Genomic DNA, 23,147 nt, shown 5'->3' on the forward strand with positions numbered 1-23,147 from the left:
TGGATACCATGTATTGATGTATTGGATACCATGTATTGGACTCCGCTCCAGCCATTACCACAAGCCTGTTCTCCCCAATTAAGGTGCCACCAACCTCCTGTGACCCTGATGTGGCTTTCCACACAGCCTCCCTGAAATCCACTGAAAGCGCAGGACAGGGCATAACACGTAGTCGTAGCGAGATCGTGGGGTATATGCTTAGCTCTCCATTAATACTGTCTGTATGTACGTGTGAGAGCTTGTACTAGAATCTCTCTTGAAACAAACGCAAAACCACCAGGGACAAATGGAAAGGTCAGACAGGTAAACGCTGAGTCATATGACCCCGGGATGGAAGTTGTCCTTTGGCACAGATCTAGGATCAGCGAACCATCCCTAAACCCTGAACCTAAACCATTAGAGGGGGAAAGAGCAAAACTGACTTTAGATCTTGGGGCAATTTTATCCTACACCACCGACCAACAGGGTCAAGAACATAGAACATAATAGAGAGGCCTAAGACATAGCCATGACCGTATGAACTCTATAGCCTATATAGCATCATTAATTAAAAGAGGGACCAAAGTGGTGGGGAAGAAAGGGAGAGGGAGAGAACTTGCCTACCATACCCTCTGAGATGGTTCCCTCTTGCGGTTGGTATTGATTGCCTAACCTCCTGGCCCCGAGTCGTGGTGACCCGGGTATCACAGCCATTAACAGCTGACTGCCAAGCCTGCGTCATTAAGCGGTTATGATGGACATCACGGAGTTGGCCCCGAGCCAACAATCTTATGCAAAGCATATTAGCCGTGTGTGTGTGTGTGTGTCTCTCAGGGGGCTTGTTCATGTGGAAGGAGGGGTGAAAAGCAAAAGGGGCATCCACAAGGGCCCTAGCCTGTCGTGGGCAAAGCAAGCTACAGGAGTCACACAAAAAAAAGGCAATAATGAAGCCTCTGTTTAGTCAGTAACCCAAAATGGTAGTGTTGTTACGATACCATAATTTTGACTTTGATACCGATACCAGGTTTAGTATCATGATACTCGATACCAAAACCACAGCAAACAAAAAAAGAAAGAGCATTAGCTAAAGTCACAGAATAACCATTGGGCTTTACTTTTTAAACATTGAACAATATGTTGAACTAAAATAACAAATATTCTATATTTGTCACGAATTCCTCCAAAGCTGCCTCCTCTCCTTGTTCGGGCAGGCATCGGCGTTCGTCGTTACCGGCCTTCTAGCCATTGCCGCTCTTCTCATCATTCCATTTTTCTTTTTTCTTTTTTTTTTTTACACGCACCTGGTTCATATCCCCTCATCAGTCCCTTATAAGTATTCCCTCTGCCCCCCATGTCTTTGTGTGTGATTGTTTCCATGTGGAGGTGTCGATAGCTCGATGGAACATTATGTACTTTATCGCCGGGATATTCACCCGTGTATTTTGTTTTCCCCAGTGTGCTGTTAAGTCGCACTGTAGTTGTTTTACGCATTGCTGCGAACCGCTTTATTGGCCGAATAAACTTCCTGCGCCTGACTCCGTCCAAATAGCCCACTACAGAATCACACACCCAACAGCATGGAGTCAGCAGGAGCGTGGAATATGCCTGGAGTCTTTGAGCGGGTCCGGGAGCATTCCAACATGTTAGCCAGCTTGGGTGAAGCGATGGATCGGGTTCTCCAGGCCGTCCAGAACCTGGAGAGGAAAGGACCCGACCCTGCGGAACCAGCTTAGCGACCGGATCCAGCTACCCACACCCCAGCACCCAGAGGTATTCACCTGTCTCGACCGAGGGAATACGACGGGACAGCGGCCCGCTGCCAGGGTTTACTCCTGCAGCTGGACCTCTATTTCACCACCATCAGCTCTGCTCCATCGGATCAGGAGAAGGTGTCCGCCCTCGTCTCCTGCCTCTTGGGGAAAGCCCTGGAAAGGGCTAACGCGGTCTGGAGTGAAGGAGGAGACGAGTTGGACAACTATGGAGAGTTCGCTCGCCTCTTCTGGGCAGTCTTCGATCATCCCCCCGAAGGAAGAGAGGCGGGCAAGCATCTGGTCCATCTGAGGCAGGGGACGAGGACCGTGCAAGACTTTGCCCTGGAGTTTAGAACTCTAGCGGCTGGGTCCGGGTGGAACGAGCGGGCCCTCATCGACCACTTCTGATGCAGCCTGCCAGGATACCAAGTTGACCTTCAACCAACTGGTGGACATCCTGGAAAGGGCCTGCCCGTTTCAACCCGGATCACATTCCGATGGAGCTGGGTGGTGCAGCAATCCGGGAGAACGGAGGACGACAGATCCAGTGTCACTCTTGTGGCAAGAGAGGACATTCTGCTGCACGATGTCGTCAGAGTTCTTCTGGTTCTGGAGGTGGCAGGCAGGGCACTCTCGCGTCACCCCAGGTAGCGCAAACCCACACTCGTTCAGAGCCCTCTGCTGTGCATTTCACAATCCATGTCAACTTCCCTGATTACACGGTAGTTCCCCAGTGTAAGGCTCTGGTAGATTCAGGCGCAGCTGGGAACTTTATGGACAGATCTTTAGCTCTTAGTCCACGTATTACATTGGTTCCCCTGTCCATTCCATTGCCCATCAAATAACTTGACAGTCGACCATTAGAGTCAGGTTTTGTTAGGGATGTTACAGCACCAGTCACTATGATTACGCAGGAGAACCATAAGGAGCAAATCACCTTTCATATTATTGAGTACCCTGATTTCCCTGTTGTGTTGGGCCTTCCCTGGCTAGCACTACACGACCGGGGGATTGCGCGATAAACCTCTGGTTAGATGTTGTGCCTCCCAGGAATCATGTATATCCCCTGTCGCAGGCTGAAACGGAGGCTATGGAGACAAACATCTCCGAGTCCCTGCGTCAGGGGTTCATACGTCCCTCCACTTCACCCGCCTCCTTGAGTTTATTTTTCGTGAAGAAGAAAGACGGGGAGAGTTAACGAGGTTACGTATAGGTTGCTGCTCCCTCCTGATTACCGTATTAACCCCTCGTTTCACGTATCTCTCCTCAGGCCGGTGGTTGCTGGTCCGCTCCAGGAGTCTGAGGTGCAGGAGGTCCCTCCGCCCCCTCTGGACATCGAGGGGGCCCCGGCGTACTCTGTCCGTTCCATCCTGGATTCGAGGCGTCGGGCGGGAGGCCTTCAGTACCTCGTGGAGTGGGAGGGGTACGGTCCGGAGGAGCGGTGCTGGGTCCCGGTGAAGGATATTCTCGATCCCTCCCTGTTGTGGGATTTCCACCATCGCCATCCAGCTCGCCCTGCTCCGCGTCCTCCTGGCCGTCCCCGAGGCCGGTGTCGGCGTGCGGCTGGAGCTGCGAGTCAAGGGGGGGGGGTTTGGGGGGGTACTGTCACGACTTCCTCCGAAGCTGCCTCCTCCTTGTTCGGGCAGGCTTTGGTGTTCGTCGTCACCGGCCTTCTAGCCACTGCCGCTCCTCTTCTCATCATTCCATTTGTTTTGTCTTGTTTTTGTTTTTTTTACACACACCTGCTTCATATCCCCTCATCAGTCCCTGTATAAGTATTCCCTCTGCACCCCATGTCTTTGTGTGTGAATGTTTCCATGTGGAGGTGTCGATAGCTCGGTGGAGCATTATGTACTTTATCGCTGGGATATTCACCTGTGTGTTTTGTTTTCCCCAGTGCGCCGTTAAGTCGCACTGTAGTTGTTTTACGCATCGCTAAGAACCGCTGTATTGGCCGAATAAACCATTATTCTGTGATTTACACCTTCTGTGATTTACACCTAAATAACAGAAAAATATCTTCAATTTTCCTTACGCAAAACCATATCTGAGCCTCAGAGCATTCAATATCGCCAGTGGAACCCGGTGTGGTCTTCTGCTGCAATAGCCCATCCGTGAAAAGGATCGACGAGTTGTGCATTCCGAGATGCCCTTCTGCACACCACTGTTGTACTGCGCCATTATTTGTGCTTCTACATCTGCATTGATTGCCATTTGGGGTTTTAGGCTGGATTTCTGTATAAGCATTTTGTGACATCTGCTGACGTAAAAAGGGCTTTATAAATACATTTGATTTGATTTGTCTGTTTGTGGCCCACCTGTTAGCTTGCACGATTCTTTCCATTGTCCCCTCTCATCAACAAGCTTTTTTCACCCACAGGACTGCCGCTCACTGGATGTTTTTTGTTTGTCGCACCATTCTCGGTAAACCCTAGACACTGCCGTGCGTGAAAAGCCCAGATACTGGATCCGGTGCGATAATTCGTCCTTATTAATCATATCACGCTCGAAGTCGCTTAGGCCACTCATTTTTCCCATTCTAACGTTCCATCGAACATTAACTGAATGCCTCGATGCCCGTCTGCCTGCTTTATATAGCAAGCCACGGCCACGCGACTCACTGTCTTTAGGATCGATCCATTTCCGTTAACCTAATAAACTGTCCGGTGAGTGTATTTCGCTGTCATAGGGAAGTTATGAGTTCATTCCACATTACTTTTGGGTTGTAATCATATTATAATGCTCACATGAATGTCATGCTGAATATATGTTAATGTCATCTATCCAATTAGCGACAGATTTTTATGTGAATATTCTAGAAAGCGCATAAAGAAAATATGGGCATTTTCCCACCAGTGGTGTGTTTCCACCAAACGGACTGGTTGCGGATAAAAATCAGTGTGTGATGATGTATTGCACACAAAATGTTAGTTTTCATGTAACGAATACAAATCTAAAGTTCAATGTGTTTCCATCGCATTTTTAACTCTACCGATAGTTTTGCCACAAAAACTGTTGCGTTAAATAGCAAATGTGCCTACTCTGGTCTTGTCACATGCGCTCTAGCCATCAGCTCGCAGATACTGTGCGGGTAGGCTAGTCTATATAATGAGATCATTATGGATAAGAGCAAGAATATTGTTACTTGTCAAATGGCAATCAAGCATCGCTCATCATGTCACCAGAATAAGACCCTCGATATTTTTGGGAAAGAGCATCAAGATCACGTGCACTTTCCCCACCCTGTGAAGTTCATCATAACTTATTTAATCTGTAGCCTAATAAACTGCATGGTTTCCCGGAGCGTAGTGGGAGGACCACACACCATATCATCGCGTGATTCCAAGTTTACTTCAATATTTGCTCATAAAGGAGTTTCCATGCCCATTTATCGCATAATACATTTTACCGACACTAAAAGATCCCACCATGTCGAACGAACAAATTATCTGTCAGCATTTTATTTTTATTTTTTTACTTCCTGTTTCCATCACAGTCAGGGTTGCCAGGTCTAGCAAACATTTTGAGTTCAATGAACACTCAAAACCCACCCAAAAGGCCTGAAAACTAGCCCAAAATCAGGTTTTTCACAGCAAGAGAGGAGTTGCCATATTTATTCAATAAACCCCTTTTCCATAACATTATCGAGCCAATTAAGAAGGAATATCATACTAACTTGTAACGACGTTAGAAGCAAAATTAGTTTTACCTCAAAATAATAATTATTGCGAGCTATGACATGACGTAATAAAGGAATTTGAATGTCGCAAGAGAAAATATAATTTCCCCTTATTAAACTCGCCAGATCATTTTCCATAAATGGATGCCGATTTAACTCGTTAGACTGCTATGATTAAGCAATAAGGCTCAAGGGGATATGGTATACGGCCAATATACCACGGCTAAGGGCTGTTCTTAACCATGAAGCAATGCGGAGTGCCTGGTTAAAGCAGTTAGCCGTGGTATATTGGCCATATACCACAAATCCCAGAGGTGCCTTATTGCTATTACAACCTGGTTACAAACGTAATTAGAAAAGTAAAAAATACTTTGTCATACCAGTGGTATATGGTCTCATATAACACGACTTTCAGCCAATCAGCATTCAGGGCTCAAACCAGATTTAGAATTGTAAATAAATCCCTTTTGCGCATAACTACAGATGAATCTGACAGGAGAGTTTGAGTGATTAAAGTTGGACAGAGGATCTCGAAATCTCTGAACAAGAAACACTTGGACGAACTTAAAAAACTAAATGTTAGGCTATATACTGGCAATTGTGCTGTTATTATGTGCCAGATGTTAAGACTACAAACCGTTATACAGCGCCTTCGGAAAGTATTCAGACCCCTTGACTTTTTCCACATTTTGTTGCGTTACAGCCTTATTCTAAAATTGATTAAATAAAAACAAATCCTCAGCAATCTACACACAATACACCATAATGACAAAGCGAAAAACAGGTTGTTACATTTTTTAGCAAATGTATTACAAATAAAAAACAGAAATACATTATTAAGTATTCAGACCCTTTGCTGTGATACTCGAAATTGAACTCAGGTGCATCCTGCTTCCATTGATCATCCTTGAGATGTTTCTACAACTTGATTGGAATTCACCTGTGGTAAATTCAATTGATTGGACACAGCATTGAAGGTCCAAGAACACAGTGGCCTCCATCATTCTTAAATGGAAGAAGTTTGGAACCAACAAGACTCTTCCAAGAGCTGGCCGCCCGGTCAAACTGAGCAATCGGGGGAGAAGGGCCTTGGTCAGGGAGGTGACCAAGAACCCGACAGTCACTCTGACAGAGCTCTAGAGTTCCTCTGTGGAGATGGCAGAACTTTCCAGAAGGACAACCAACTCTGCAGCACTCCACCAATCAGGCCTTTATGGTAGAGTGGCCAGACGGAAGCCCCTCCTCAGTAAAAGGCACATGACAGCCCACTTGGAAACCTGGCACCATTCCTACGGTGAAGCATGGTGGTGGCAGCATCATGCTGTGGAGATGTTCTTCAGTGGCAGGAACTGGGAGACTAGTCAGGATCGAGGGAAAGATGAACAGAGCAAAGTACAGAGAGATCCTTAATGAAAACATGCTCCAGAGCGCCTAGGACCTCAGTCTGGGGCGAAGGTTCACCTTCCAACAGGACAACGACCCTAAGCACAAGCTGCGGGACAAGTCTCTGAATGTCCTTGAGCGGCCCAGCCAGAGCCCGGACTTGAACCCGATCAAACATTTCTGGTGAGACCTGAAAGTAGCTGTGCAGCGACGCTCCCCATCCAACCTGACAGAGCTTGAGAGGATCTGCAGAGAAGAATGGGAGAAACTCCCCAAATACAGGTGTGCCAAGCTTGTAGCGTCATACACAAGAAGAGTCAAGGCTTTAAATCACTGCCAAAGGTGCTTCAACAAAGTACTGAGTAAAGGGTCTGAATACTTATGTAAATGTAATATTTCAGTTTGGAATCTTTTATACATCTGCAAACATTTCTAAAAACCTGCTTTTGCTTTGTCATTATGGGGTATCGTGTGTAGATTGATATATTTTTTAATCCATTTTAGAATAAGGCTGTAACGTAACAAAATGTGGAAAAAGTCAAGGGGTCTGAATACTTTACCGAATGCACTGTAGCTGTAGTGCTCAACACACATTCTGTCTGCATTTTCTCTTTCCTCTCGCTTGCTTCTCAAAAAGTGGTTTGCGCTTTGTCAGCTGCATGCACAAGTGCAAGTAGCCTGGCTAGCTTACTACTTGAGAAGATCGAGACATTCCTAGACAGACACAATACTCTCAATCTGTATATGACGTGAGACACATTTGACAGAAGTACCAAAAGTAACAACAAATACTCAATAGTTTTTCATCTTCTAGTTTCGAAAAAGTACAGATGTTTCGTATACCGTGCAGCACTACAAAGTGGCCTATCTAGCAACATAACACATCCTTCTGTGAAATCCCAGTGCTGGGAGACAACGGTTTTGATTTATTTGACCTAAACAAACGGTCTGTCATTTTCTAATAACAACAATCTAAATCAATTTTTGGCAATTACTATTTATAGTACCTTTCACACAATATGAGCACTTTGGTGAAACTGTAAGCCTATTAAACAGAATCCCACACCACGTTAGTCCATAATCTTTCGATGAGATAGTGATAAAGGCTGATATTAGCCAGCCCCAACAGTCCCTGGCCTGGCTGTGGACTGGAGGGGTCTGGGTGGCAGTGGGACAGAGGGCTCTCAGTGGTGGTGACCCTGTGTGCATGTGCCCATGCACCATGATGTCATGCGAGTAGCTGACGCTAACCGGCTCCGGCGTGTGCGTTAGCCCTTTTCCCTCTTTCGCTGAAGGTCCATCTCCAGTGGATGTTAGAGGTTACGAAACCGCTTGGGAAAAAAATACATGTCAAATTGCCCTCGTTATACTAATGTTCTAATCTCTGGAGGGCTTTCTCTTGTATCTTGCTGAAAAACAATGATGCAACAGTAAGAGTCTCAACAACCAAATGTATTCAGCATGAATAATGGCTACAACCTGCGGCTTCCTGCTCTGCAAAATTTGGTGACGGGGTGATGGGGCGGCACTGATGCGCCCTCCGGGAGCGCAGGATGTCTCAGTCACGCTAGCTAGCCGGGGTCCCGTCGATCCCAGCCTACCCCCAACTGCAACTAGCCCCCCTCCCCCACTGACAACCCCCTCGAAAACATGTTCCTCCCTCCCTGGGTCACACACTGCCACACAATTAGACCACCCCTACACACACACACCACCCCTCAACTACCAGAGACCCACTGAAAGGCCAATCCTTCCAGCCCAGTAAATTCACTCTTCAAACTTATCCACCGCATTTAATTTCCGTTTCAGTCACCCCCATGCGCACCTCACACAGCAGGGCTCGACATTCAGGTAAATTTGCCAGTGGCACACCAGGCCATTGCCAACTGAAAGCTACTGGCCCGAATGAAAATAATACTGGCCCGGGTCAAGATCTGACGGGAAAGCAAATTATTTTATCTTTAATTTGCGGGCTGAGCAAGTAGCCTACACAGGGTTTATACGGACATTGGCAAGTCAAATTCAAGGCCTTTTAATGACTTTTTCAAGCACTTAATTGTAATTTTCAAGGACCTACATTTTATATTTTTATTGTTGTAATAGCCTATAAACAAAAAACGCCCCTCAAAATGTATGCATTACCACTTTAAGAATAATGTTTTTTTTTTTTTTTTTATAGGCCTACCAAATGGCATTATGCATTAACATTATTTTTACATTCTCAAATACTCTACATGACCAAAAGTATGTGGACACCTTCTCGTCGAACATCTCATTCCAAAATCATGGGCATTACTATGGAGTTGGTCCCCCCTTTGCTGCTATAACAGACTCCACTCTTCTGGGAAGGCTTTCCACTAGATGTTGGAACAAGAGCATTAGTGAGGTCGGGCACTGAGGTTATAATATATATAGGTTGGGCGACTAGGCCTAGCTCGCAGTCGGCGTTCCAATTCATCCCACAACTTTCAGACACATACAAACAATAACTACATCTCATCTGAATATTTTAACCTTACAAATAAATAAACATCTTAGTTAGCTACCTCGCCCACCTTAGCCATTTGATACATGGTTCATTGAATGAGGGAATTATTTTATAAAGACATACAAATCATTTGGTTGTAATTTTAATTTTGCAGTGTGGCCAACCATCCTCCAGGAGATTACAGGAGAGCTACTGGGTGTGCAGGCTTTTGCTCCAGCCCTGCTCGAACACACCACATTGTAAAAAAAAAATCAGCCGCTCAACAGGACCTTGATAAGCTGACTCTGGTGTGTTTGAGCAGGGTTGGATAAAAAGCCTGCACACCCAGTTGCTCTCCAGATTGAGGATTGACGGACCACATGACAAGTGACTTGAGCTTTTGGACAGCCCTGTAAACAGTCGACATAACGAACGAACAGCTTCGGGAATCCATTAGTTTTTTTTAATCAATTATATAGCCTAGATTAGCAATCGCATTATTACAGATACATTTGACCAGGAAATATGTTTTCACTGGCACCCTTCCGACCAATTAAAAATGTGTGTCGCACTGCCAAGTCAAACGGTCGAAAATTTGAATGTTTTGATCGAAATGTCGAGTACAGGGTACAGTGTGGAAATAACAAATTAGTGAAGGAAATGCAGAAATTGATAAAAATGCAGATTTTTCCCCCCAGAAAAGTGATTGAACAGAATAAAACAATCAGAAGCGCGAAAGCCACATTGAAACCACTTAGAATGTATTTGTTGCCACCCTAGGGACATGCACCACTCATAGTAGTAAAAGTGATAAAATATTGCTGTCCTATTCACATAGAATAGTTACATGGAACTGGTCTCTCCATATAGGTCAGGGTGAAAATAAATACATTTCAGCCCCACAGGGGTGGAGTGGGGTGGGGTATTTTTTGTCGCTAGAGGACATATGCGAGACAGGAAGGTCATCCATAGCCTAATCACCAGATCGATTGACAGGCCTCCTGTCATTACGGTTCTGGCAAAATGCCTAATGTACAAAAACAAACAAATCAAAGCACCAATCATTATGGATTCAAATCCAACTAGACACCTTAAAATTAGAAAATAGCAAACAGACGAGGTCAAAACATTAAGCCCTAAAAACACCCGATACTCGATGTTGGGTTTTTTCTCTGCCCCCGGGCAAAGCTGGTCTCATAATTACAAATTAGTGTTTTATTTTATTTTACCTTTATTTAACCAGGTAAGCCAGTTGAGAACAAGTTCTCATTTACAACTGCGACCTGGCCAAGATAAAGCAAAGCAGTGCGATAAAAACAACAACACAGAGTTACATATGGAATAAACAAAACGTACAGTCAATAACACAATATAAAATCTATATACAGTGTGTGCAAATGTAGTAAGTTATGGAGGTAAGGCAATAAATAGGCCATATTCCAAAATAATTACAATTTAGTATTAACACTGGAGTGATAGAGATACTGGGGTGCAAATGAGCAAAATAAATAACAATGTAAATAACAATATGGGGATGAGGTAGTTGGGTGGGCTAATTAAAGATGGGCTGTGTACAGGTGCAGTGATCGGTAAGCTGCTCTGACAACTGATGCTTAAAGTTAGTGAGGGAGATAAGTGTCTCCAGCTTCAGAGATTTTTGCAGTTCGTTCCAGTCATTTGCAGCAGAGAAATGGAAGGAATGGCGGCCAAAGGAGGTATTGGCTTTGGGGATGACCAGTGAGATATACCTGCTGGAACGCATACTACGGGTGGGTGTTGCTATGGTGACCAATGAGATAAGATAAGGCAGGGATTTGCCTAGAAGTGATTTATAGATTACCTGGAGCCAGTGGGTTTGGCGACGAATATGTAGTGAGGGCCAGCCAACGAGAGCGTAAAGGTCACAATGGTGGGTAGTATATGGGGCTTTGGTGACAAAACAGATGGCACTGTGATAGACTACATCCAATTTGCTGAGTAGAGTGTTGGAAGCTATTTTGTGTTGCACAGTATACTGAAACTTCAGTACTTTTTCGATACTAGAACATGAAAAACAGTTTGGTCCTTCTGTCAAATGTGTCTGATAGAATAATTTGGTAATGACTAATTATTACACTCCACTTTATGAAATGTGTTAGAATCCTGAGACTATAATCTAATAATGTGTGTAGGACCAGTAAAGATTATGACATTGTGTTACTATTTAGCAATTTGAATAGGAGTTAGACCAGACAACAAAGGACAAGGAGAACTGTCTACAGACAACTGAGAAACAAGATAAAGAGGCCTCCCAATTTAGGGAGGAGAGAAATCGTTAGGCTTGGAAGAGTGCGTGTGTGTATGTGTGTGTGTGTGTATGTGACCTGATGGTCAGGAGAGCAGTTTTCCAGTGGAAAACTACAGCCCGCCTAAAGAGGAGTGGGTTTTTCCTCTGACGTGTGCGTATAAAAATATTGTACGACCATTTTGTTTCAGAGCGCTCTCATGAATAAATATGCTGACTTTGCGGATTGAGGATTGCGTCTTTGTTTACTTATTTAAACTAAGAGATTTACAACCTTTTGGGAATTATTCACAGATTTAAGAAGTAATTGACTTCAACCATTGAGATAACAAAATTCTTGTGACAGTGTCTTACGGATCAAGCCAGCCGATGTCCCCCTTATTATAGCAAGCACCGAGCCTGCTCCACTTACTCATTGTTAGCCTGCACTGAGAGTCTTGGCTGCATCATGTTAGCTCCCAACTCATGCTGCACAGAAGTTAACACACTCTACGGCATGTAGAAACGTTTAACTGTTAATTACTGTTTGCAAAACAATGTCCACACAGGCTAGAACACTTTACAATGCAAGAAGATACAGGTAGCTTCCAGCTTTGTAGGCCAACTTTCCTTGCCAGCTGACAGCTGAAGCTAACATCAATTCACTACCCTACCACTTTGTTTGTGATGTAAACCATAATGAAAATATGCAGATTTCAAAGCTGATTGCCACCAAAAACTTTATTCATTCACTTAGTCTCTCTCTCTCATGCCTCTTCCAAAGATGATCTATTGCCTCAGTGAACTGACAGGCCGCCCCCCTCTTGTCTTGTGAATTACATCATTACTGGTTAAAGAGACAGCTTGTTTTATAAAAATGTGTGCTACTTCTATGCAAATGTTGTTGATCAGTACAATAAAATAAGTCCCAGGTAGCCTCATGAAATCAGACAAAACAAGCTTAATACCTCAATGCATGCACACGCTCCTATTGAGTATGCATTCACCAGTATTGTGAATAGGCCTAGGCTACATCTTGATTTACCTGGTTTATCAATAGAGATTTACCATTCAAATAAAATGATCACCATTATGTTGTTATTTAGTTAGATTGGTAGTCAAATTGATTGTATAATTGATTCATTAATGCATACACGACCGTCTCTGAAAAATGGACGTTAAAAAATCTAATGTAATGATATTGAACTCAAAAGATGCCTAACGATTGAAAAGAGCAGTAGCTGAGTTTATCTGTCTGGATCAAGTGCCATTCTGAGACGTTGGCTAATATGCCTTATTTTTTTGTTGTGGTATCGTTTTGGTATCAAGTATCGTGATGGTATCAAGTATTGTGATACTAAACCTGGTATCGAAGTAGAAATTCTGGTGACAACACGATTACAATATCTAACGATGAGCATGAAGCGGGTCCAATGCGATTATCAGAAAGCTCTGTTGTGATATGCCAGTCAAGGATGGGAGAGTGGAGGGGGTCAAAGGCATTTTGGGGTCCAGGCTTGAACATTTAGGCGACCCAATCCCCCAATCTCTGAAACTCTATGGCAAAACAAAGCTGCCAAAATGTTTTTTGAAAGTCAACATTGACGACGCGTTCATGTGTGAACGTTTTACTTCATCGTGGCTGAACCATGTGGCTGCAGCATCAGTAACGTTGTGCTTGCCATGAGCTTCTCGCTACTGGTGTTGTAGATCTACAAAGAGCCACGTCCTGCCTCAGAGAAGGGTGTGGTAAGAGTAGCATGAGAGAAGACAGTGGGGCTTTCTGTGTGGGGCTTTCTGTGGTCACCAAACCTGTTTGCCTTGTGATGATCAAGGCAACAAAAAAAATTAAACTAGACGCAAATTTTCCCCCAGAGATTGAATGAAAATACAGGGAAAGTGTAAAGGTTTATTGAAAATAATGTGAAAAGGTTTGTCAACAGTCAGTTGGAAATCAGGGTTCTCGTCGCGCTCTGGCTTTCTTGAAAATATTATATGTAGCCTGAGTGTAATGGAATTGAATGAGGACAAGGACTATCAGTGTCCTTTTACGGTTGAAATAAGCATAGCCAGGTCACCATAAGGCTGCTACTTCCCTTTTGCTGTGACACGCTAATAACCGACGCAGAGTGAAAGCTAAATGAAATGGTCCAGCAGAAGTGCCTCGGGCAGCTGAGCAAGGCAATGCACAGCACCGATTTGGCAAGGTATCTATGGCACAGAGCCTATGCCCCTTTACGCATGGAAAACTATACCTGTCAACATAGCAATTATCACCGGGCTGCAGTAAAGTTTCATGTTTTATTAGTTATATGTACAGGATACACATGGTATACACTGTCCAATGAAATGCTTACTTGCAGGTTCCTTCGCCACGATGTAACAACAATAAGAAATAAGAAACAAAGTAAATGGATCAATAGAATATACATTTTAGCATAAGTATAATACAGGAAGGCACAAATTATAGTACAATATTTGTTATTATATGCATTCAGGGGAGGGGGGATGGGGGGCAAGTGTTTAAATTGTGCAGTATAAGCAATAGTAAATACTGGTAGCAGCAGTTGTGATGTGGGTGTAGCATGAATGTGCAATAAAAATAAAAAACATTGGTAAAGAATTCATGAAAAATAAAACACTAATATATGTCACCCGTTTCAAGAAACTTGGTGTATGTCACACGTCACTACTTCACAGGAGAGGCATTTGAACTTTTTTTTTAATCAAAATACATTTTTGGCCAGAAATGCCTTCTGGAACATTTGAACTTTCATGTGCCTTAATAACAAACTTGTATGCCATCAGAAAATACAAATAAAAATTGTTAAATAACGAGCCTAGTTGTTTTAGGCACGGAAAAATACAGGAACCTTCCCGCTAGCCATGAATGGCTGAGATAATGGATCGGCTGGACATGCCGAGAGTTGAGTTTGGATTGGTCTATCGACAAAGCTCAGTGGGAAAACGTTGAGATGGACTACTTTCTGGAGGATGATCGTGCCATGCTGACTCTCTCTGACTCTGAGAATGAATCGGACAATGAGGAAAAAGCTGATTTAGGTAAAAACATTTAAACTGAACCAGACATTGTAGTCTTCTGATGACAATGGTGGGGAAGAAACGGTGTCGTTGTCACGGAAGAAGTTGACCGGTGGAAGCAGAGAGATGATTGCCAAATGCGGAGAGTCCAAAAAGAGAACACAGAAAGAAGGCTGTTGTATAAAACACCTGTCTCCGGATTACATCTTCAAACTAAGGGCAACAATGGCAGAGGGAGAAGCGTTCATCCATGTATATGGGTAAGAGTCTAGCTATATTTTCAGATATTATAGATTTCTAATTTAGTCAGAAAGTCGTTTCAATTGCAAGTTAAAGCGTAATGTTAGCTAGCTACCTAACATTAGCTGGCTGGCTCGCTAACTACCATTATGTGTATGATCTGTGTAGGAGCTCTAGAAAGAGGCCCAAGTTCCCAGGTTGGAATTCTGAGTTGGATGACCGTACAAATCAATTTTTCCCACTCAAGTTTATTTTGATTTTTTGGAGTTCCCAGTTGTTTTGAACGCGCCATTAGAGTTGGGATTATGGTTAATTGTTTAGCTGGCTAGCTAGCTACAGTATCAGTCCAAAGTTGGGACACACCTACTCATTCCAGGGTTTCTTGTTTATTTTTACTATTTTCTACATTGTAGAATAATAGTGAAGAAATCAAAACTATGAAATAACACATATGGAATCATGTAGTAACCAAAAAAAGTAGCCACCCTTTGCCTTGATGACAGCTTTGCACACTCTTGGCATTCTCTCAACCAGCTTCATGAGGTAGTCACCTGGAATGCATTTCAATTAACAGGTGTGCCTTGTTTAAAGTTAATTTGGCTAATTTCTTTCCTTCTTAATGCGTTTGAGCCAATCAGTTGTGCTGTGAAGGTAGGGGTTGCTTGGTAGTTCTAGCTTCTCTAGACTACCTGCAGCTGTAGTTGTTATCAGTAGGCTACAGTTGATCAGACTGAAGCACTGATTAATTGTGCATGAGTTGACAAATCATGAGGCGAATCAGTCTAAACAACAGTACTTTGTCACTGTTTTCAAAACATGTGTCTATTTTTTTATTAACCAAATCAAAAGTGCTAGGGCAAATGCCAGCTCCCCACACGTATGCCGGCGTCCATGCTGTGCTGATCTCTACTATGTGGATAGATTGAAATCGCCACACAATGCTACAAATGAATAAACATGTCCTATATGTATTAAATAGACATTTTCTGATAGTCTCAACATTTTTTAAAATTATTGTGGCGGGAATGGCCGTCCATAACTTCATGCATCCATTAGTCCCAAATACAGTATTTAATTCAACAAGAACACCAAACATTTCTTGAACCAACACAGTAGCCTATATTGTAGGCTATACATTATTCATTTACATCAAATGGTTGACCACAACAATGCCCAACCATGCAATGATTTAACCTAAATAAGTGTCGTGCTGAAAACCCATAAGGCAGGTTGTTCGTGGTCTATAAAAGCCTGGCACACAATTTAGCAATGTTACCTACCACATTTCAATTTGGTGCTTTCGTTTTATTCAAGGGAAACTTGGCTCCATTTTGAATCTTATCAACAACAAAAAAACGTCATGACTGTCTTTTCAAAAGCTATCTATTACATGTCAAAATCTGATCATGGCTTGGTAGCCTACTTAAAATAAGAAATCTATAGATAATGTCATATTTTTCTCACCAAGCGAACTGTCCAACTGACAGCGCTCAACTTATCAACCAGCCATTCTGTCAACTAATCGTGTAGTTCCCCGCCAAAATAACGTTGCAATGTATCCCTTTCATTAAACTGCGGCTCTGCACATGCGGTCTCCTTGTATCTTCACTGTAGTGCACAGTATATTCGCAACTAGCAGACACAACAGCCGAACACAACACGATAACGTCAATTCAATGTACTGAACAAGGTGCATATTTTCATTAAATAGGGTAGACTACATTTGAGGCCGTTCAAGAGCCATGTTTGCACGCTATCTACAAGAAAATATTACATAAACACACCCGGAACCCAAGCATACCATCCGCCACACTGAGAAGACGATAATACTTACAGTAGTATTGCAATTGAAAGGGGAGCTTTCAGTTCCATGAAAGAGGTGCTCGTCCTCCGTTCAATGTAAAAGCAAAGAGCGCCTCTTGTCCTCTGTTTTATGGGTTGCAGAATGAATTGGCTTGAAGGCGCCGCTCATACAGCTGTATGCACACGCCACAATAAAAACAGACTGGCTTGGAAACACTTGCGATGTCGGTCCTCGGGCGCGCGCAATGGGAAGGATAGACAAACAGTACAGGATGAATGCAGAAACACGTAATCGGATCTATCGGTCGTGTCGTGCTGAACTGCGCATGTGCATGCCGTCAAATGAATCGGACACACAGGGCGCGTTCGAGTGATCACTTTTGTCAAGTTGGTGACCATTCACAGCCTTTCAAAGTGTGTTGAATTATGGGGATAGAAATGTTCCGACTTGATTCTACGAGTCGACTGCATGAACTTAACAAAAATAATGTGATCAAAGGTCATTAAGTTTTGATGGCAGTCGACTGCACATTTCTGCAGTTGCTCTTCTGCAACTTCATCCTGCAGCTATAGCCTGCATTGTGGGAGGCTCCATTGTGAAACAATTAGGGTGTTTTTGTTTGACCCACGGGAACATGACAAACAGGAACCAACTTTGCAGGAATTCATGTAGGCCTCTACCCACTGGCCACAGATGTAAATTCAACGTCTATTCCACGTTGGTTCAACGTGATTTCTTTGAAATGACGTGGAAACAACGTTGATTCAACCAGTGTGTGCCCAGTGGGTACAGTGGATATGGTCTAGGAGCTCGAGGACAGATGCAGAGCCTTAGTCTGAAGCCATTAAAAGGTAATTTACCACCTTAACGAGTGCAGTCCTCAGTACTATGATGGGGTCTAAAACCAGACTGGAGCGTTTCGTATACATTATTTGTCTTCAATATGGCAGTGAGTTGCTGCGCAACAGCTTTTTCAATATAGGCCAATAGTTTTAATGTTCCGGTTCAAGGTTTGGCTTTTTCAGGAGAGGCTTTATTACTGCCACTTTTAGTGAGTTTGGTACACATCCGGAGGATGTTTATTATGTTTGGTACACACCTGGAGGATGTTTATTATGTTCAACATTGGATGGCCAAGCACAGGAAGTAGCTCTTTCAGTAGTTTAGCTGGAATAGGGTCCAGTAGGCAGCTGGAAGGTTTAGATGCCATGACTATTTTTGTGAATGTGTCGAGAGATACAGGATTAAAAAACTTGAGTGTCTACATTGATCCTAGGTCCTGGCAGTTCTGTGCAGACTCAGGACAACTGAGTTTTGGAGAAATATGCAGATTCAAAGAGGAGTCTGTAATTTGCTTTCTAATGACCATTATCTTTTCATTTAAGAAGTTCATTAATTCATCACTGCTGAAGTGAAGGCCATCTTCTCTTGGGGAATGCTGCTTTGTAGTTTGCTTTGTATCAAAAATACATTTAGGATTGTTTTCATTCTCCTCAATTAGGTTGGAAAAGTAGGCTGATCGAGCAACAGTGAGGGTTCTTCGATATTGCACGGTACTGTCTTTCCAAGCTAGTCGGAAGAATTCCAGTTTGGTGGAGCACTAGTTCCGTTCCAATTTTCTGGAAACTTGCTTCAAGGCTTGGGTATTTTCTATATGCCACAGAGCTAATTTCTAGTAACAAATTTAAATGTAGATCCTTGGTTAGGTGGTTAACGGATTTTTGTATGCCAAATGTTCTTTGGTAGGTGGAGGGAGTCTGGAAGGGCATCTAGGAATCTTTGGGTTGTCTGAAAATGTATAGCGTGGCTTTTGATGATCCTTGGTTGGGGTCAGAGCAGATTATTTGTTGCAATTGCAAACGTAATAAGAAGGTGGTCCGATAGTCCAGAATTATGAGGAAAAACCTTTAGATCCACAATATTTATTCCACGGGACAAAACTAGATTCAGGATATGACTGTGGAAATGCGTAGGTCCGGAGACAAGTTGGACAAAACCCACTGAGTCGATGATGGCTCCGAAAGCCTTTTGGAGTTGGTCTGTGGACTTTTCCATGTGAATATTGAAGTCACCAAAATTTTAAAATGATCTGCCATAACTACAAGGTCCGATAGGAATTCAGGGAACTCAGTGAGGAACACTGTATACGGCCCAGGAGGCCTGTAAACAGTAGCTATAAAAAATTATTGAGTAGGCTGCATAGATTTCATGACTAGAAGCTCAAAAGACGAAAACACAGTCATTTTTCTTTTGTATATTGAAACTTGCTGTCGTAAATGTTAGCAACACCTCCGCCTTTGTGAGATGCGCGGGGGATATGGTCACTAGTGTAACCAGAAGGAGCGGCCTCATTTAACACAGTAAATTAATCAGGCTTGAGCCATGTTTCAGTCAGGCCAATCACATCAAGGTTATGATCAGTGATTAGTTCATTGAATATGACTGCCTTGGAAGTAAGGGATCTAACATTAAGTTGTCCTTTTTTGAGATGTTGGATATTATCACAAATCTTTTTCAATAATGATAGGAGTGGATGACGTCTTTATTCCAGTGAGTTTGCTAAGGCGAACACCACCATGTTTAGTTTTGCCCAACTAAGATCGAGGCACAGACAGGGTCTCAATGGGGAAAGCTGAGCTGACTACACTGACTGTGCTAGCGGCAGACTCCACTAAGCTGGCAGTCTGGCAAACAGCCTGCTGCCTGGCCTGCACCCTATCTCATTGTGGAGCTAGAGGAGTTAGAGCCCTGTCTATGTTGATAGATCAGATGAGAGCACCCCTCCAGCTTGGATGGGGTCCGTCACTCCACAGCAGGCCAGGCTTGGTCCTGTTTGTGGGGGAGTCCCAGAAAGAGGGCCAGTTAACTACAAATTCTATATTTTGGGAGAGGCAGAAAACAGTTTTCAACCAGCGATTGGGTTGTGCGAGTTTGCTGTAGAGCTCATCACTCCCCCTAACTGGGAGGGGGCCAGAGATGATTACTCGATTCCAACACATCTTTCTAGCTAAGTTACACGCTGAAGTTATGTTGCGCTTGGTGACCTCTGACTATTTCATCCTAACATCATTGGTGCCGACGTGGAAAGCAAAATCCCTATACCATCTACACTCGCCAGTTTTAGCCTCAGCCAACACCATCTTCAGATTAGGCTTTATGTTGGTAGCCCTGCCCCCTGGTAAACAATGTACAGTTGAAGTCGGAAGTTTACATACACTTAAGTTGGAGTCATTAAAACTTGTTTTTCAACCACTCCACAAATTTCTTGTTAACAAACTATAGTTTTGGCAAGTCGGTTAGGACATCTACTTTGTGCATGACACAAGTAATTTTTCCAACAATTTTTTACAGACAGATTATTTCACTTATAATTCACTGTATCACAATTCCAGTGGGTCAGAAGTTTACATACACTAAGTTGACTGTGCCTTTAAACAGCTTGGAAAATTCCAGAAAATGATGTCATGGCTTTAGAAGCTTCTGATAGGCTAATTGACATCATTTGAGTCAATTGGAGGTGTACCTGTGGATGTATTTCAAGGCCTACATTCAAACTCAGTGCCTCTTTGCTTGACATCATGGGAAAATCAAAAGAAATCTGCCAAGACCTCAGAAAAAAATGGTAGACCTCCACAAGTCTGGTTCATCCTTGGGAGCAATTTCCAAACGCCTGAAGGTACCACGTTCATCTGTACAAACAATAGTACGCAAGTATAAACACCATGGGATCAAACAGCCGTCATACCGCTCAGGAAGGAGACGCGTTCTGTCTCCTAGAGATGAATGTACTTTGGTGCGAAAAGTGCAAATCAATCCCAGAACAACAGCAAAGGACCTTGTGAAGATGCTGGAGGAAACGGGTACAAAAGTATTTATATCCACAGTAAAACGAGTCCTATATCGACATTACCTGAAAGGCCGCTTAACAAGGAAGAAGCCACTGCTCCAAAACCGCCATAAAAAAGCCAGACTACGGTTTGCAACTGCACATGGGGACAAAGATTGTACTTTTTGGAGAAGTGTCCTCTGGTCTGATGAAACAAAAATAGAACTGTTTGGCCATGATGACCATCGTTATGTTTGGAGGAAAAAGGTGGTGGCTTGCATGCCGAAGAATACATTACATTTTAGTAATTTAGCAGACGCTCTTATCCAGAGCGACTTACAGTTAGTGAGTGCATACATTTTCATACCATCCCAACCGTGAAGCACAGGGGTGGCAGCATCATGCTGTGGGCGTGCTTTGCTGCAGGAGGGACTGGTGCACTTCACAAAATAGATGGCATCATGAGGAAGGTAAATTATGTGGATATATTGAAGCAACATCTCAAGACATCAGTCAGGAAGTTAAAGCTTGGTCGCAAATGGGTCTTCCAAATTGACAGTGACCCCAAGCATACTTCCAAAGTTGTGGCAAAATGGCTTAAGGACAACAAAGTCAAGGTATTGGAGTGGCCATCACAAAGCCTTGACCTCAATCCTATAGAACATTTGTGGGCAGAACTGAAAAAGTGTGTGCGAGCAAGAAGGCCTACAAACCTGACTCAGTTACACCAGCTCTGTCAGGAGGAGGTCCTGCAGATCTATGTCCAGATAACGGGTCGGAGGTGAAAAAGTTGATTTAAAAAAAGTTGTGTGAGGACAAAGCTAAGTAAACTTGTTAAATGCAGAGTTTGATTAAATAGTTATTCAGAGTAAAAAGCGAAAAAGCCAAGTAGCAACAAATAGTACAGCAGTACGGAGACAACGCGGAAGTGTGTTGCGTTGCGTCCCCAGTTGATGATCATTGAGTAGTAGTAATTATATAAAAATGGCTAAATCCTGTGTAACACCTAGTAACTACATTGTACTCATGCAGATATTACATGTACTCTGTGGTGTACAAATGTGTTTATTTCTCACTTGGATGGCGCTTTCAGAAGCTGACGATTAGATTGTCAGGATGCCCGGTGACATTTACTCCTGATATACTGACCTGTTGCAACCTCTACAACCACTGTGATTATAATTTGACCCTGCTGGTCATCTATGAATGTTTGAACATCTTGGAGAAAAATCTGGCCTTATTGGCCATGTACTGTTATAATCTCCACCCGACACAGCCAGAGGGGGACTGGCCACCCCTCAGAGCCTGGTCCCTCTCTAGGTTTCTTCCTAGGTTTCTGCCTTTCTAGGGAGTCTTTCCCTAGCCACCGTGCTTCTACATCTGCATTGCTTGCTGTTTGGGGTTTTAGGCTGGGTTTCTGTGTAGCACTTTGTTACATCTGCTGATGTAAAAAGGGCTTTATAAATACATTTTATTGATTGATGGGTTACATACTTTGTAGATACACTATAATGACAAGTAAGTACCCCTCAAGATACACTTAATTTTAACCAGCTTAATCCTGTGTAACACCGAGTAACTACATTGTACTTATGCAGATATTACATGTACTCTGTGACCTAACTAATGTATTTATTTTTCAATTGAATGGTGCTTTCAGAAGCTGATGATTAGATTGTCAGGATGGGTAACGTACTTTGCATGTACACTATATTTACAAGTCAGTACACCTCAAGATATACTTAATTTTAGCTAGATAAATATTGTGTAACACCTAGTAATTACTTATGCAGATATTACATGTACTATGTGGTGTACTAGTGTGTTTATTTCCCACTTGGATGGCGCTTTCAGAAGCTGACAATTTGACTGTCAGGATGTGTAACGTGCTTTGTAGGTACATTATAATTACAAGTAAGTACCCCTCAAGATACACTTCATTTTAACTAGCTAAATGCTGTGTAACAACTAGTAATTACATTGTACTTATGTGAATATTACATGTACTCTATGGTTCCAGAAGCTTTAAATTGAGGGCCAGGTTGTCAGGTTGGGGAATGTAATGTATAAGTACACTTCAGTTATAAGTAAGTACCCCGCAAGAAACACTTCATTTTAACTATCGAAATCCTGTGTAACAACTAGTAATTACATTGTACTTAGGCAAACACATTTACTATGCTTTGAAATAGTGTCTTATTCCTCATCTGGGATGACACTCGTCTTAGATCTGTTTTCATAAACTCAACAAAGTTAACCCAGATGTTACGCTTTATTTCGGGGGCAAGGCTAGCAACAACGTTGACTGGTGATATATTTTGAACAGTGCATATTCATGGTTATGTAATTAGAGCCTATTGAGCATAGGCTATAATCTCTCAGACACCCAGCGCATCCACAAAGAATCCCAACCTTTGTCACAGTTGTTAATGAATCAGATGCAGCTGAGAAGAAGCTAAAGTTGGTGAATTTGGTTGAAACCGGCCCATTTGTAACAAGCATGGTAACAAGTATTCGTTGTTACACTTCTGTAATTACAGACTGCAATTACTGCCAGTTACATGTTGTTATTACACTAACTATGAGTTGTTACAGTTAACTACAATACTTGTTACAGTTTAATTACACATGTAGTTACACATTTAATTACACAAGTCATAGATTACAGGGGCGTATTCATTACAGAAAGCATTTACCATTTTCTATAAGCAAA

At 42.9% G+C, this 23,147-nt stretch overlaps 1 protein-coding gene across 1 annotated transcript in view; it reads right to left on the reverse strand.

The window, feature by feature from the left end:
* The window catches only part of adarb1b (adenosine deaminase RNA specific B1b), a 164,590-nt gene extending 147,775 nt beyond the window's left edge, over positions 1-16,815 (reverse strand). Inside the window, exon 1 of the mRNA XM_084162081.1 lies at positions 16,639-16,815. The gene's annotated coding sequence lies outside the window, so the exon portion shown is untranslated. The remainder of the gene's footprint in view (positions 1-16,638) is intronic.
* Positions 16,816-23,147: the final 6,332 nt, after the last annotated feature.

The sequence above is a fragment of the Coregonus lavaretus genome (assembly GCF_964263955.1).
Source record: "Coregonus lavaretus genome assembly, chromosome: 5".
Classification (NCBI taxonomy): Eukaryota; Metazoa; Chordata; class Actinopteri; order Salmoniformes; family Salmonidae; genus Coregonus; species Coregonus lavaretus.